The sequence below is a fragment of the Euleptes europaea genome, chromosome 4 (assembly GCF_029931775.1).
Source record: "Euleptes europaea isolate rEulEur1 chromosome 4, rEulEur1.hap1, whole genome shotgun sequence".
NCBI classification, from domain to species: domain Eukaryota; kingdom Metazoa; phylum Chordata; class Lepidosauria; order Squamata; family Sphaerodactylidae; genus Euleptes; species Euleptes europaea.
Genome location: NC_079315.1, coordinates 111,723,082 through 111,737,661, shown reverse-complemented (window position 1 = coordinate 111,737,661; position 14,580 = coordinate 111,723,082).

The following is a 14,580-nucleotide window of genomic DNA, read 5'->3' as shown; positions in this document are numbered from 1 at the left end:
TAGCCTGGGTCATCTAGGTCAGGGCATGTACCTCCCTTTTCCCAAACTATTTCACTGGTTAAGATGGAATAGTGATACGTCAATGCTGTTATGAGTGGAGGGAGGAAGCAGGGGCAGACCATGTGAAATGAGAAGGTGGGTATTCTACATACTCCTGAAGATAAAGCACAGAAAAGATACTTCAGGTTGACACTCTCAAAATACAGAGTGTGTTTATGACCTGAAAGCCCAATTGCTTAACAGGTCACCCAGCTGGCTTCATGTGTGTGTGTGTAACATGCTGTCAAGTCGCAGCCGACTTATGGCGACCCCTTTTGGGAATTTTCATGGCAAGAGACTAACAGAGGTGGTTTGCCAGTGCCTTCCTCTGCACAGCAACCCTAGTATTCCTTGGTGGTCTCCCATCCAAATACTAACCAGGGCTGACCCTGCTTAGCGTCTGGGATCTGACGAAATCAGGCTAGCCTGGGCCATCCAGGTCAGGGCGACTTCATGTGTAGGAGTGGGGAAACAAATTCAGTTCACCAGAGTAGGCTCCGCCACTCATGTAGAGGAGTCGGGAGTCAAATCCGGTTCTCCAGATCAGAGTCCACCGCTCCAAACCACCGCTCTTAACCACTACACCACTCTAGCCTGACCAATCCAATTCAGGGCAGATATCCAAAGCAAGTCTTCTATTTTAACCCTGGATAGCTTTGTTTGGTGGGGTTCCCCTGCTATCTTAACAAGGCCACAGCAACGTTACTGTTGCAAAGGCAGCCGGAGAAGCGAATGCAACATGAGGCATAAATTGATGTCACATGTTGCAGTGGTTTTGTTGCCTCGGCATGAAATTTTAATGTAAAACAAGCAGTCCCTCGACGTTTCTCGGGGAACTGTCCCGTGGGTCTATTGATTCTTTGTGCTTCGGGATGAATTACTCATTACCGACGATGCTTTATTAACATGAAGCCTTTTAGGCATCATTGGAAAGATGATCGGCACAATTGTAGAAAACAAATAGGAACTTCACGTCTCTGTGGCTCCGTGTCATACAATCAGAAGAGGAAATCATTGTATTTTCCTGATTCGGAGATGACTGATGGAAAGCTGATTTGTTCAGGTGGAAACCAGCATGCTTCTGCAAATTGCTCTGTCGGCATATAGAGGATTGCATGGAGAAATGTATTAAGAGGCATTATAATGATTGAGAGCCAGTTTGGTGCAGTGGTTAAGAGCGGTGGTTTGGAGCAGTGGACTCTGATCTGGAGAACCGGGTTTGATTCCCCATCTTATTTGGCTGGTTTGGAGGTGACAAGTGCTGTCAAGTCACAGCTGACTTATGGCAAGTTCTCAAGGCAAGAGACAAACACAGGTGGTTTGCCATTGCTTGCCTCTGTGTTGTAGCTCTGGACTTCCTTGGTGATCTCCCATCCAACTACTAACCCGGGCTGATTCTGCTTAGCTTCTGAGATGTGCTGAGATTGGGCTGGCCTGGACCTGCCTTAGTTGTTGTGGTTTCTTTAAGCCATTATGGAGATGGGTTTTAATTTGTCGCGCTATATTTTCACTTTGTATTTTATCTCCTACCTGTATTGACTTTGCAAAACATCTTTGGTAAGAGAAGTCTATTAACGAAGGATACCTCTGAATGGACAAAGGAGAGACCTGTTACTTTCATATTCCGTTGGTGAGGTTTCTGAAGGAATCTGGGTTGCTGCTGCTAGGAACCAGATGCTAGATTAGATGAACCCTTGGTCTGATCCAGGACTGCTCAAGGTTGCAGCTGTAGCCATTTGATTACCAGCCAGCATGGTGTAGTGGTTAAGAGCAGTGGCTTGGAGTGGTGGACTTTAGTCTGGAGAACCGGGTTTGATTCCCCACTCCTCCACCTGAGCGGCGGACTCTAATCTGGTGAACTGGGATGGTTTCCCCACTCCTACATGTGAAGCCAGCTGGGTGACCTTGGTCTAGTCACAGCTCTCTTAGAGCTCTCTCAGCCCCACCTACCTCACAGGGTATCTGTTGTGGGGAGGGGAAGGGAAGGAGATTTGATTCTCCCTTAAGTGGTTGAGAAAGTTGGCATATAAAAACCAACGCCGACGCCGACGCTTCTTCTTCTTCTTCTTCTTCTTCTTCTTCTTCTTCTTCTTCTTCTCCTTCTTCCACGGAATCCAAATGCGAAAAATGTTCTTGTGTGGGCAGGCAGTGCATGTCTCTGCTTTGCAGTGATTCCCCACAGGCACCATAACTCTAAAAAGCACTGCTGTAATTTTGGAGATGTTGCCGAGTTTTAATTCTTTCCCTAATCCCAACATCATGAGACTTTTTTTTTTTTAATGCTAACCTTCAGTCTAATCCTTTCGGCACCCTTCCTGGGAAAAGAAAGAAAAATGGCAACAGGAGAGTCTCTGGTTGGATTCTCCTGACATCGCTGGGGAGAGCTCTTCCAGATGGCCAGATCCAAATAATCAGAGCTCTATGTTTAATTGGCAATCAAAGTCATTAATCGGTTAATTACGACAATTGATGCTTTCAGCCCGGCTTTCCAGAAAATAGCAGCCGCAGCACTTTCCTTTTAATACAGGGAAGAGTAATGTGATCAAGGGACTGTGCCGTGCCTCCAGCATCCCACGCGGATCTCAGGGTTAAAATGGCTGCAATTGCTGTAGGAGATCAGCCCCTTCCTCCGGGGAGTCAAGTCTCAGAGGAGGAAAAGAACAGCCGTGCGTATGCAGAAAGGTGTAATTAGTACTGAGGCTGACATGGCAGGCGTGATCCTGTACCTTTTAAGACTTGCATAATGGTGATCTTGTCAGATCTCAGAAGCTAAGCAGGGTCGGCCCTGGTTAGTATTTGGATGGGAGACCACCCAAGGAATACCAGGGTTGCTGTGCAGAGGAAGGCACTGGCAAACCACCTCTGTTAGTCTCTTGCCATGAAAACCCCAAAAAGGGGTCACCATAAGTCGGCTGCGACTTGATGGCACTTCACACACACACACAATAGGGAGTATACTTTTTCGGAGGCAACGGTGTAGTAACCACGGGTAAGCTTCTACATTTATATCAAAAGGCTTCCTTGCATATAGAAAGCTAGAGTATCAAGGGGCTGAGGCTCAGTTTGTAGAGCATCCGCTTGGCGTGCAGAAGGTCCCAGGTTCAATCCCTGGCATCTCCAGTTAAAGGGACTAGGGGATTGGGGAGGGGAGGGACTTCAATGGGGTATGATGCCATAGAGTCCACCTTCCAAAGCAGCCATTCTCTCCAGGTGAACTGATCTCTGTTGCCTGGAGATCAGTTATAATCCCAGGAGATCTTCAATTACCACCTGGAGGTTGGCAACCCTAGCTTTGCGGGATGAGGACGTTCGTAAGCTCTTCGGACCTCTTTAAACATCTGTATCTATGACTGTGAGAATTCTATGTGCTCTGGATTGCAGGGTAGAATGCCTTTATGCTACTTTGCAGTCTCAGTTTCTTCAGCCAGCGTGGTTTAGTGGTTAAGAGCAGTGGTTTGGAGAGGTGGACTCTGATCTGGAGAACTGGGTTTCATTCCCCACTCCTCCATATGAGCGGCGAATGCTAATGTGTTCAGTTTTGGGCACCACAATTTAAGAAGGATGTAGACAAGCTGGAACATGTCCATAAGAGAGCAGCAAAGATGGTGAGGGGTCTGGAGACAAAGTCCTATGATTAAAGGTTTAAGGAGCTGCGTATGTTTAACCTGAAAAGGAGACTGAGAGGGGATATGGTCTTCAAGTACTTGAAGGGCTGTTATATAGAGAAGGGCGCCGAGTTTGGCGGTGAGGCTCAGTTTGTAGAGCATCTGCTTGGCATGCAGAAGGTCCCAGGTTCAATCCCCAGCATCTCCAGTTAAAGGGAGTAGGGGATTGGGGAGGGGAGGGACTTCAATGGGGTATGATGCCATATAGACTCCACCTTCCAAAGCAGCCATTCTCTCCAGGTGAACTGATGTCTGTCTCCTGGAGATCAGTTATAATCCCAGGAGATCTCCAATTACCACCTGGAGGTTGGCAACCCTAGCTTTGGGGGATGAGGCCGTTTGTAAGCTCTTTGGACCTCTTTAAACATCTGTATCTTTGACTGAGAATTCTATGTGCTCTGGATTGCAAGGTAGAATGCCTTTATGCTACTTTATGCTACTTTGCAGTCTCAGTTTCTTCAGCCAGCATGGTGTAGTGATTAAGAGCAGTGGTTTGGAGAGGTGGACTCTGATCTGGAGAACCGGGTTTCATTCCCCACTCCTCCACATGAGCGGTGGAAATGGTCACCATCTTCAAGTACTTGAAGTGCTGTCATATAGAGGAGGGTGCCAGGTTGTTTCCTTTTGCCCCAGAAGGTCGGACCAGAAACAACGGGTTGAAATTAAATCAAAAGAGTTTCTGTCTAAACATTAGGAAGAATTTTCTAACAGTTAGAGCGATTTCTCAGTGGAACAGGCTTCCTCGGGAGGTGGTGAGCTCTCCTTCACTGGAGGTTTTTAAGCAGAGGCTAAATGGCCATCTGTCAGCAATGCTGATTCTATGACCTTAGGCAGATCATGAGAGGGAGGGCATCTTGGCCATCTTCTGGGCATGGAGTAGGGATCACTGGGGGTGTTGGGGAGGTAGTTGTGAATTTCCTGCATTGTGCAGGAGGTTGGACTAGATGACGCTGGTGGTCCCTTCCAACTCTATGATTCTATGATTCTATAATCTAGTGAACCGGGTTGGTTTCCCCACTCCTACACACGAAGCCAGTTGGGTGACCTTGGGCGAGTCACAACTCTCTTAGAGCTCTCTTAGCCCAACCTACCTCACAGGGTGTCTGTTGTGGGGAGGAGAAGAGACGGTGATTGTAAGCCGGTTTGATTCTTCCTTAAGTGGTAGAGAAAGTTGGTATATAAAAACCAACTCTTCATCTTTTTCTTCAAATCCAGAAGATTTCTGCAAGTAATTGGGGGAAAGAGACCAGCGTTGTCAGACAATCTTTCCGTCAAGATGGACATGTGCTGTGGAGAGTGAAATGACGGTACGCTGACCAGGCATTTCCACAGTGATTGTATTTCTGTGGTTATGAGGGGAAAGGCTGAACACATAGACCGTGCCTTACCAATTAGCGAATAGTTAGGGAAGATCAATTGCAGGACCATGAACTTTACCAGGAGGGGGGTCTGCAAAGGGTCAAGCTCGCAGTGGGGAGCAAACGGCAAACCTTCGCTTTAAAGATTAATCCGCTTGGCCCGGTGGGTATAATTTAATAAGAGATGTCACTGATCCATTTAACATCTGCATGTTTTCAGACTGTTGGCTGCCTACCCTTCCTATTAATAATACATTCCAGGTAAACACACTCCTGGTTAAAAGCCTTTGGGGAAAGGGCATGTGTGTGTGTGTGTGTGTGTGTGTGTGTGTGTGTGTGTGTGAAATATTCTGCTGATAGACTTATTTGATGCTGTTTCACAATAGGCCCGTTCTCTGGGACAGACACTGTGGCTCAGTGGTACAGAAGATGCACCTCCAGTTAAAGGTGTTCAGCATTTTATGCATTTAAACAAGATGTCATAGTTCCACTGTACACAGCATTGGTCACGCCACACTTGGAGTTAGGGTTGCCAGGTCCCTCTTTGCCATCGGTGGAAGATATTTGGGGTGGACCCTGAGGAGGGCAGGGTTTGGGGAGGGGAGGGACCTCAATTCCATAGAGTCCAATCGCCAAAGCAGCCTTTTTCTCCAGGGGAACTGATTTCTATCGGCTGGAGATGAGCTGTGATAGCAGGAGATCTCCAGCTACTACTTGGAGGTTGGGGAGAAAATTAGACACCACTGTACATATATCAAGAGATTTGGAAATTAGTACAGGAGCTAAGTTACTATTAAACAAAGTGCAAAACTTTATAACAAGCTACGTGCAATGACATACAATGTAGGACAATATATACAAAAGGACCTACAACAATTGTTTACAAATATTCAAATATTTTTGTTTACAAAAATTCTTCTTATGCAGATAATAATCATGTAGTATGATGGATGCCACTAGTGGCATCCATCATACTACATGATTATTATCTGCATAAGAAGAATTTTTGTACTCAGCTTTGGGATAATTGAGAATATGAATATTTGTAAACAATTGTTGTAGGTCCTTTTGTATATATTGTCCTACATTGTATGTCATTGCACGTAGCTTGTTATAAAGTTTTGCACTTTGTTTAATAGTAACTTCGCTCCTGTACTACTTGGAGGTTAGCAACCCTACCTGGAGTACTGTGTGCAGTTCTGATGGCCTCACTTCAAAGAGGATGTGGGTTCAGAGGAGAGCAACAAGAATGATCAGGGGCCTGGGGACCAAGCCCTACGAGGAAAGGCTGAGGGACTTGGGAATGTTTAGTCTGGAGAAGAGGAGGTTGAGGGGGGACATGATCGCTCTCTTGAAGTATTTGAAAGTATTCATTTAGAGGAGGGCAGGGAGCTGTTCCTGTTGGCAGCAAAGGATAGGACTCACAATAGTGGGTTTAAATTACGGGCAGAAAGTTAGGTACTGGCTGGGATATTAGGATTATTTTTCTTTACAGTTAGAGTTGTTTGACAGTGGAATCAGCTACCTAGGGAGGTGGTGAGCTCCCCCTCACTGGCCGTCTTCTAGTAGAGGCTGGACTAACACTTGTCAGGGATGCTCTAGGCTGATCCTGCATTGAGCAGGGGGTTCGACTAGATGGCCTGTATGGCCCCTTCCAACTCTATGTTTCTATGATTCTGTGATTCTAGTCTAGCGTGGGCTGCCTAGGTTAGGGAAAGCTCAATGAACCAAGAGTCAAGCTCTCTCTAAGGCAGCATCATATGTATATATCTGAAAGGCAGCTGAAATCAGGAACATTCATATCTTCTCTAGCCCTGGGCTGGTGCCAGGTGAAAATTGGCAACTTGAGAAGAAAGTGCCAAAGATGTTCTGGGCTTCATCATTCCTCTTTCCCTTGCCCCCTGCAGTTCATTCCAGTTGCTCACTCTTCCTCTTGCCCGGCATCAATTCAACACAGAGCTGTAAGCGTCTTCATAAATTCTGGGACTGAGCTGTGGCTGCCAAGATCCAAAATGGGGGCCGAGCTGGAAGAATCCCTTGGAGTGAATTATAAAACTGGACGGATTTAGGTGGAAGGCGAATTCCCACAGAAATAAATTCAGTTCCCCGAGTCAAAGCCTCGGTAGGCTCGGGATATTTCAGTGCCGTAAAACTTTCAGAACCCCAAAGGCCGGGGAGAAGAAGATGAATTTGCCTAAACAACTGTGTTGCTCTCTTTCCCACCCCGCCTGCCCTGGCGCATTATATTTAAAGATATCAACTGATACTCCATCATCTTGTCCTTTGCTGTCAGGAAGAGCAGACAAAAGTTTTCTTGGGTATGATAACAGCTCATCACAGGGTAGATGATACATCATCGCAATGCCACAATCTACTGACAGTGCAGATCCCTAGTTTGAACGCTTGTGGCCAGCAACTCTGCCAAGGAAGTACCGCCGAAATGAAGGATTCTAGTTGGGCGAGTGACTGTTTGACAACAGAAATTACCTAACTGATATATCATTAGGGAGGTGCAGAGAGGCACGTTCTAATTTCTTTGCTTTTCCGCGTGTTGCCGTGAACAAACTTGGTTTACCCATTTTCATCGCTTGTATTTATGATTTGTTTGTTTCCTTTATGCTTTTATATGCTTTCTTAAGTGATTTATACTGCATTTGTCTGTCCAGTGGGTGGCATTTATATGTATCGTACGTATATACCATGTAATACTGATTTATTGACAAACATGCGCAAGTAATGTGATGAAATGTGTGCATTTTACGGGGAAAATCTAGCGTGGAGGAATGGAAAATGCTGTGAAAAGATTTGAAGGTTCAATTTGCACCAGCAGAAGCAAAACTGAAATGGGATTATTCAAACTGAACCAGCAATCTTGCAATGTTCAATGGTATCCCTATGTCTTATACAAGGTGCCAAGTCCCATGGCATCTAAACTCAGCCTTCTGTGTGAGGAAAAACTTGTGCAGAAGGGGGAATGATTTCTGCCAATTCATTATGCCCACTTAGGGTTGCCAACCTCCAGGTGGTAGCTGGAGATTTCCTGGGATTTCAACTGATCTCCAGACTACAGAGATCAGTTCCTCTTCCCCTGAAGAAAACAGCTGCTTTGGAAGGTGGACTCTATGGCATTATATCCCACTGAAGTCCCTCCCCTCCCCCAAACCCCGCCCTCCTCTGGGTCCACCCCCAAAATCTCCAGGTATTTCCCAACCTGGAACTGGCTACCCTACCCTTGTGGGGATCCAACATGACTTTCAAAAAACAATTTAAATAAACAGAAAAAAGAGGACAGTACACAGTTTCCCGGGCTGGCTCACTCGAGGACAGGAGTGGAGAACCAAGGCCCATTAGACTTGTCCTAGAAGACTTGAGTTCCTGGCTACCCAGGCTTAAATACCTGCAACAAGAAAGAAAACAAAGGCTTGGCATGGATTTATTAGCTGGCAAAGATGTTCCCAAGGTCTGGGTGGTGGTGGTGGGTCATTAGGGTTGCCAGCTATGGGTTGGGAAATACCTGGAGATTTTGGGGGGTGGAGCCGGAGGAGGGTGGAGTTTGGAGAGGGGGAGGACTTCAATGCCATGGAGTCCAATGGCCAAAGCTGCCATTCCCTCAAGGTGAACTGATCTCTATCAGCTGGAGATCAGTTGTAATAGCGGGAGATCTCCAGCTACTACCTGGAGGTTGGCAACCCTATGGGTCATCATTGGAATGTTTATGCTCTTGGATTCCACCTCAGGTTGGAAATCATGGCTTTGTGGTCAGTCCTCAGTTCATTCATTGTACAAACAGGAATTGCAGTGAACTGAGCCACAAGAGGGTATGCAAATGGGTGCGATAAAGGGCTGTAAAATATGGTGTGTGCAGAAAGTACTTATATCAATAATAAGATTGATAGGTATAAATGCCTGAGTGAACAAATCTTTACTGCCTGCATGTCTTGTCACATGCGATGAGAAATTAATGCAAGCACTGATTTATTTTTTAAAATTAAACCCAACCAGAGGCAGAGGTTCACAGAGAGAATGAGTAATACTATCCCATTATAGTCCTATTCTGCACTTCCTCGCAAAGATCTGAATGTACTTTGCAAGTATTAAGAAGTGAACTGGTGAACCCTGTAATGCACCTTACGGTAGAAAAGAGATTATTTTCCTTGCGTAAAAATATAATTGACAGAGCGGGGAAATGTCCTGCTGTACAGCGAATCCTACAATTAAACGCTCTCTCAGTTATGATTGCCTGTTTCTGTCGTGAGCTTTCTGTTATTTCACCAAATTTTGCCCCAAATGGAATTAGTGTCGAATTTGCATATTCCGTTCGGGACAAAATTGGATCTCTGATTAATCTGATAACAAATGAGTGGAAGACAACCAAGGAGAGAAGCGGCTTCTGTGTTATGGAGGGTATACAGTATATATTTTTATCCAATAACTATTTTCAGTGGTGTAATTAAGACTTAAGGTCTAGATTCTATCATGGCGGTTAAGGGGAGACCTGGTAGAGGTGTATAAAATTATGCATGGTTTGGAGAGGGGACAGGGAGAAGCTTTTCTCCCCCTCTCTCATAATACTAGAACGCGGGCTCAGCTGCTGAAGCTGGAGGGTGAGATTCAAAACTGATAAAAGGTAATATTTCTTCACACAACACATAGTTAAATTGTGGAACTCCCTGCCCCAAGATGTGGTGATGGCTGCCAACTTGGAAGGCTTTGAGAGGGGAGTGGACATGTCATGGAAGAGAGGAGTATTGATGGCTACTAGTAAAAATGGATACTAATGATTCATGCCTATTCTCTCCAGGATCAGAGGAGCATGCCCATTATATTAGGTGCTTTGAAACACAGGCAGGGCAATGCTGCTGCAGTCATCTTGTTTGTGGCTTCCTAGAGGCACCTGGTTGGCCACTGTGTGAACAGACTGCTGAACTTGATGGGCCTTGGTCTGATCCAGCATGGCTTTTCTTATGTTCTTATTTTCTTAGTCATGATGCATACCTATTCTCTCCAGGATCAGAAGAGCATGCCTATTAGGTGCTGTGGAACACAGGCAGGACAATGCTGCTGCAGTCATCTTGTTTAGAGGCTTCCTGGAGGCACCTAGTTGGCCACTGTGTGAACAGACTGCTGGACTTGATGGGCCTTGGTCTGATCCAGCATGGCTTTTCTTATGTTCTTATGGGGATAACGCTGTGTCTGGTCTTTATCACTTCAGTTTACACGCTCACTTGCTTTTATCTCCAGTGGGGGCCCAGAAAATGTTAGAACATTTTCCCTCTCTTCCATTTTATCCTAACGGGAACCAAGTGAGTAGGGTTGCTAGCTTCGGGTTGGGAAATACTTGGATATTTGCGGGGAGGAGCCTGGGGAGGGCAGGGTTTGTGGAGAGGAGGGACTCTATCAGGGTACAATATGGAAGAATCCACCCTCCAAAGCAGCTATTTTCTCCAGGGGAATTGATCTTGGTTATCGGGAAATCAATTATAATAGTGGGAGATCTCCAGGTGCCAGCTGGAGGTTGGCAACCTTACTTGTGAGGTAGATTAGGCCGAGAGCAAGTCCCCGACCCCAGACTGCTGCCAGTTCCAAGGCTTTTGTAATGGTGGAGTGGCCTTTGAGCCTTGTGTGGTGGTACCTTCCTCCAGACTTCCTCTCCGTCTTGCTTAAGCCTCATTGTATGTTTTGGGATGGCTGCTGCCTGCATAACGCTTAAGCAGCGCGTAAGGCCATCTATCTTAATAGTTGGCAAGTTTGCCTGCTATCAACAGGCCGGTGTGGATGATCGATAGCAACTCACCAAGGTCATTATCAATATACAAACCGGTGGATAAATATTATTCAGGACTCATCGGCATTATGAACAATGAGATGAGGGTACAGACTTACAGTAAAGTTCGAACTGATGTAGCAGATCGCACCTTGATGGTGGAGCAGTTTCTTTGCTCTCTAGTGGGAGAGCTGGTTACTGCAAGGGCTGGAAAGAAGGCAGTTAAGGGGAGACATGCTAGAGGTCTATAAAGTGATGCATGGCATGGAGAGAGTGGACAGGGAGAAGCTTTTCTCCCTCTCTCATACTACTAGAACGCGGGGTCATCTGCTGAAGCTGGAGGGTGAGAGATTCAAAACTGATAAACAGAAGTATTTCTTCACACAATGCATAGTTAAAATTGTGGGACTCCCTGCCCCAGGATGTGGTGATGGCTGCCAACTTGGAAGGTATTAAGAGGGGAGTGGACATGGTCATGGAGGAGAGGGCTATCCATGGCTACTAGTCAAAATGGATACTACTAGTCATGATGCACACCTATTCTCCCCATTATCAGAAGAGCATGCCTATTATATTAGGAGCTGTGGAACACAGGCAGGATGGTGCTGCTGCAGTCATCTTGTTTGTGGGCTTCCTAGAGGCCCCTGGTTGGCCACTGTGTGAACAGACTGCTGGACTTGATGGTCTGATCCAGCATGGCCTTTCTTATGTTCTAAGATGTAGGAATTTGCTCTGTACAACTACACATGCTCTGCCTTGCATTCTGTCCCTTTTGCCACACTCTGCCTTAAAAAAAGAAAAAAGAATTCTGGCAGGGGCCATGCAGAAAAGGCAAAGCTACCCAGATATGGGCTGATTCAAATCTCTTGGGTCAAATCAAGCTGTAAGCCTTGACCAGACGCTTTGTAACGTGGCTCGGGGTGACAGGAATCTCAGTGTAGGGTGTGGGTGTGTGTTTCCTTTGTAGGATCCTAGAAACATAACAACACCTCAATCCACTACGTGGGCTCAATGTAATAACAGACGTGTTGCTATTGTACACAAGAGCTGGAGGTTAAGTTTACTACTTGCAATCAGCATTACTGCCGGCTAAGAGCCTTACACCTGGCCTGTTTTGCAGAATGTACGCTTCGTATAGATGGAGCGATTTGATTTTCCTTTTGCATTTTCTACAAATCCTACCCATTTCATTGTTGCCTTCAGGGGCAAATTCACCTTCACAAAATGGGTCTGAGCCTTACAGCGTTTCTGCCCTAGAGTTATTTCCCCCTGGAGAGCAGTTGTACCTTGGAACCATGTTTTAAATCAAGACGTTGGATTTGTGTAAAAGAGTTCTGAATTTTGGGGAGAAAAATAAGAAAAGGAGCGGTGATGATGATGAAGAGTTGGTTTTTATATGCCAGCTTTCTCTACCACTTAAGATAGAATCAAACCTGCTTACAATCACCTTCTCTTCCCCTCCCCACAACAGACACCCTGTGAGGTAGGTGGGGCCGAAAGAGTGTGACTCTCTCAAGGTCACCCAGCTGGCTGTGTGTGTAGGAGTGGGGAAACAAATCCAGTTCACCAGATTAGCCTCCGCCGCTCATGCGGAGGAGTGGGGAATCAAACCCGGTTCTCCAGATCAGACTCCACCGCTCCAAATCACCGCTCTTTACCATTACACCACACTGGCTCTCTGTAGGGTTTCCCACCTCCAGGTAATAGCAGACAATCTCCTGCTATTACAACTGATCTCCAGCCGATAGAGATCAGTTCACCTGGAGAAAATGGCCGCTTTGGCAATGGAAGTCTATGGCGTTGAAGTCCCTACCCTCCCCAAATCCCGCCGTCCTCAGGCTCCGGCCCAAAAATCTCCCACCAATAGCAAAGAGGGACCTGGCAACTCTAGCTCTCTGTGATGTGCCCAAGCCTTTGGGAAGAGTTATCTGGAAGGATTATCCTGGTTTGAAGATCGGGGGAATACAGGCTAGAAAATCTCAGAATGCAAAACATAGGATAAGTAAGCTAGAATAAGTAGGCTTCCTCCCCCTGCCTCTCCGTTTGAATATGGGTAAACAATATGCTTGGAAGGGGAACCACCTGTACAGTGCTCACAGCTCATTTAAATTATGTGCCATTTTTCTGTAGGTTTTTAGGGTTTTTACTGCTGATTTTATTAGTGATTTTATTTGTTATCAATTGTATGTGATGTTTTAAATGATGTTACTTGCCCTGAGCTTGCTTGCTGGGGAGGGGGGGCAACAAATCAAGGAAGGAAGGAAGGAAGCAAGCAAGCAAGCAAGCAAGCAAGCAAGCAAGCAAGCAAGAAAGAAAGAAAGAAAGGGAGGGAGGGAGGGAGGGGGAGAGAGAGAGGGAGGGAGGGAGGGAGGGAGAGGGAGAGGGAGAGGGAGAGGGAGGGAGAGAGAGAGAGAGAGAGAGAGAGAGAGAGAAGAAAACATTTAGCCAAATGACACATGAATGTATGAAGCTGCCTTATACTGAATCAGACCATCAGTCCATCAAGGTCAATATTGTCTACTCAGGCCGAGGTCTTTTGCATCACCTGCCTGGTCCTTTTAACTGAAAATGCTGGGGAATTGAACCTGGAACCTTCCGTGTGCCAAGCAGATGTTCTACCACTGAGCCACAACACCCAAGCTAACAAGCTCAACCCAGATCTCCTGCAGTTGACAAAGGATGCCCCTCTCTTTCCTCTCCATTTCATCAAAATCTGCTGTTTTGAAATAATCAGAGGGAGATTGATGGGTCTCAAGTACATATCCTATTAATTTACCATGAAGCCCCTCAACTAGTGTCGCTCTTTCTTAAATCTTATGCTTTTAAAAGCTTAATTGAAATTCCAAAAGCTAATTTCCCATATGCCTTCCTTTAACTTGACGGAGAAATTCCTCTGAAGATGGATGGCTGATAAATAACTTTTCTTAATTGTGGTCGAATGTTAGTGTTTTCATACGTTAAAGAGGAAGCAACCAATTAAGAACTTTTTTTCTTGGTCAACAGCCAGCTACAGCTTGCCTGCAATGAGGACTCTGCTCTCCATCAAGCTCCAGTCATTACATGCCCCAAGAAGTGGTAATGGCTCTCCACCTGTTGTGTTTAATGACATTCACAATTTAATCTCTGAGCATAATTATTCCAGAAATTTGGCAAGGAGCTCCTGCTACCAATTAGCTTGCTGAAAAGCACAAACATTCAATCACCAAGGGTATTGTTGCCGGGTATGGGCTCTCATACTATTTTATAGAGCAGGATTTCGTCAGATGCCAGAAGCCAAGCAGGGTCAACCCTGGCATGTATTTGGATGGGAGACCTCCAAGGAATAGAAGAGGCATGACATGGAAGCAGGCAATGGCAAACCACCTCTGAACGTCTCTTGCCTTGAAAACCCCACTAGGGGACACCATAAGTCAGATGGTAAAAGGTAAAGGTCATTCCTGACCCATGGGGAGACGTCACATTCCCGACGTTTACTAGGCAGACTATGTTTACAGGGTGGTTTGCCAGTGCCTTCCCCAGTCACCTGTACTTTACAAGATGGGTGCTCGTTTTACTGACCTTGGTAGGATTGAAGGCTGAGTCAACCTTGAGCCGGCTACCTGAAACCGACTTCCGTCAGGATCGAACTCAGGTCATGAGTAGAGGTTTTGACTGCAGTACTGCAGCTTACCACACTGCGCCACGGGGCTCCACAGGGCACCACAGGGCTCACTCTGTCAGATGAGGACGGCAAAAAAAAGAGTGTATTTTAGCT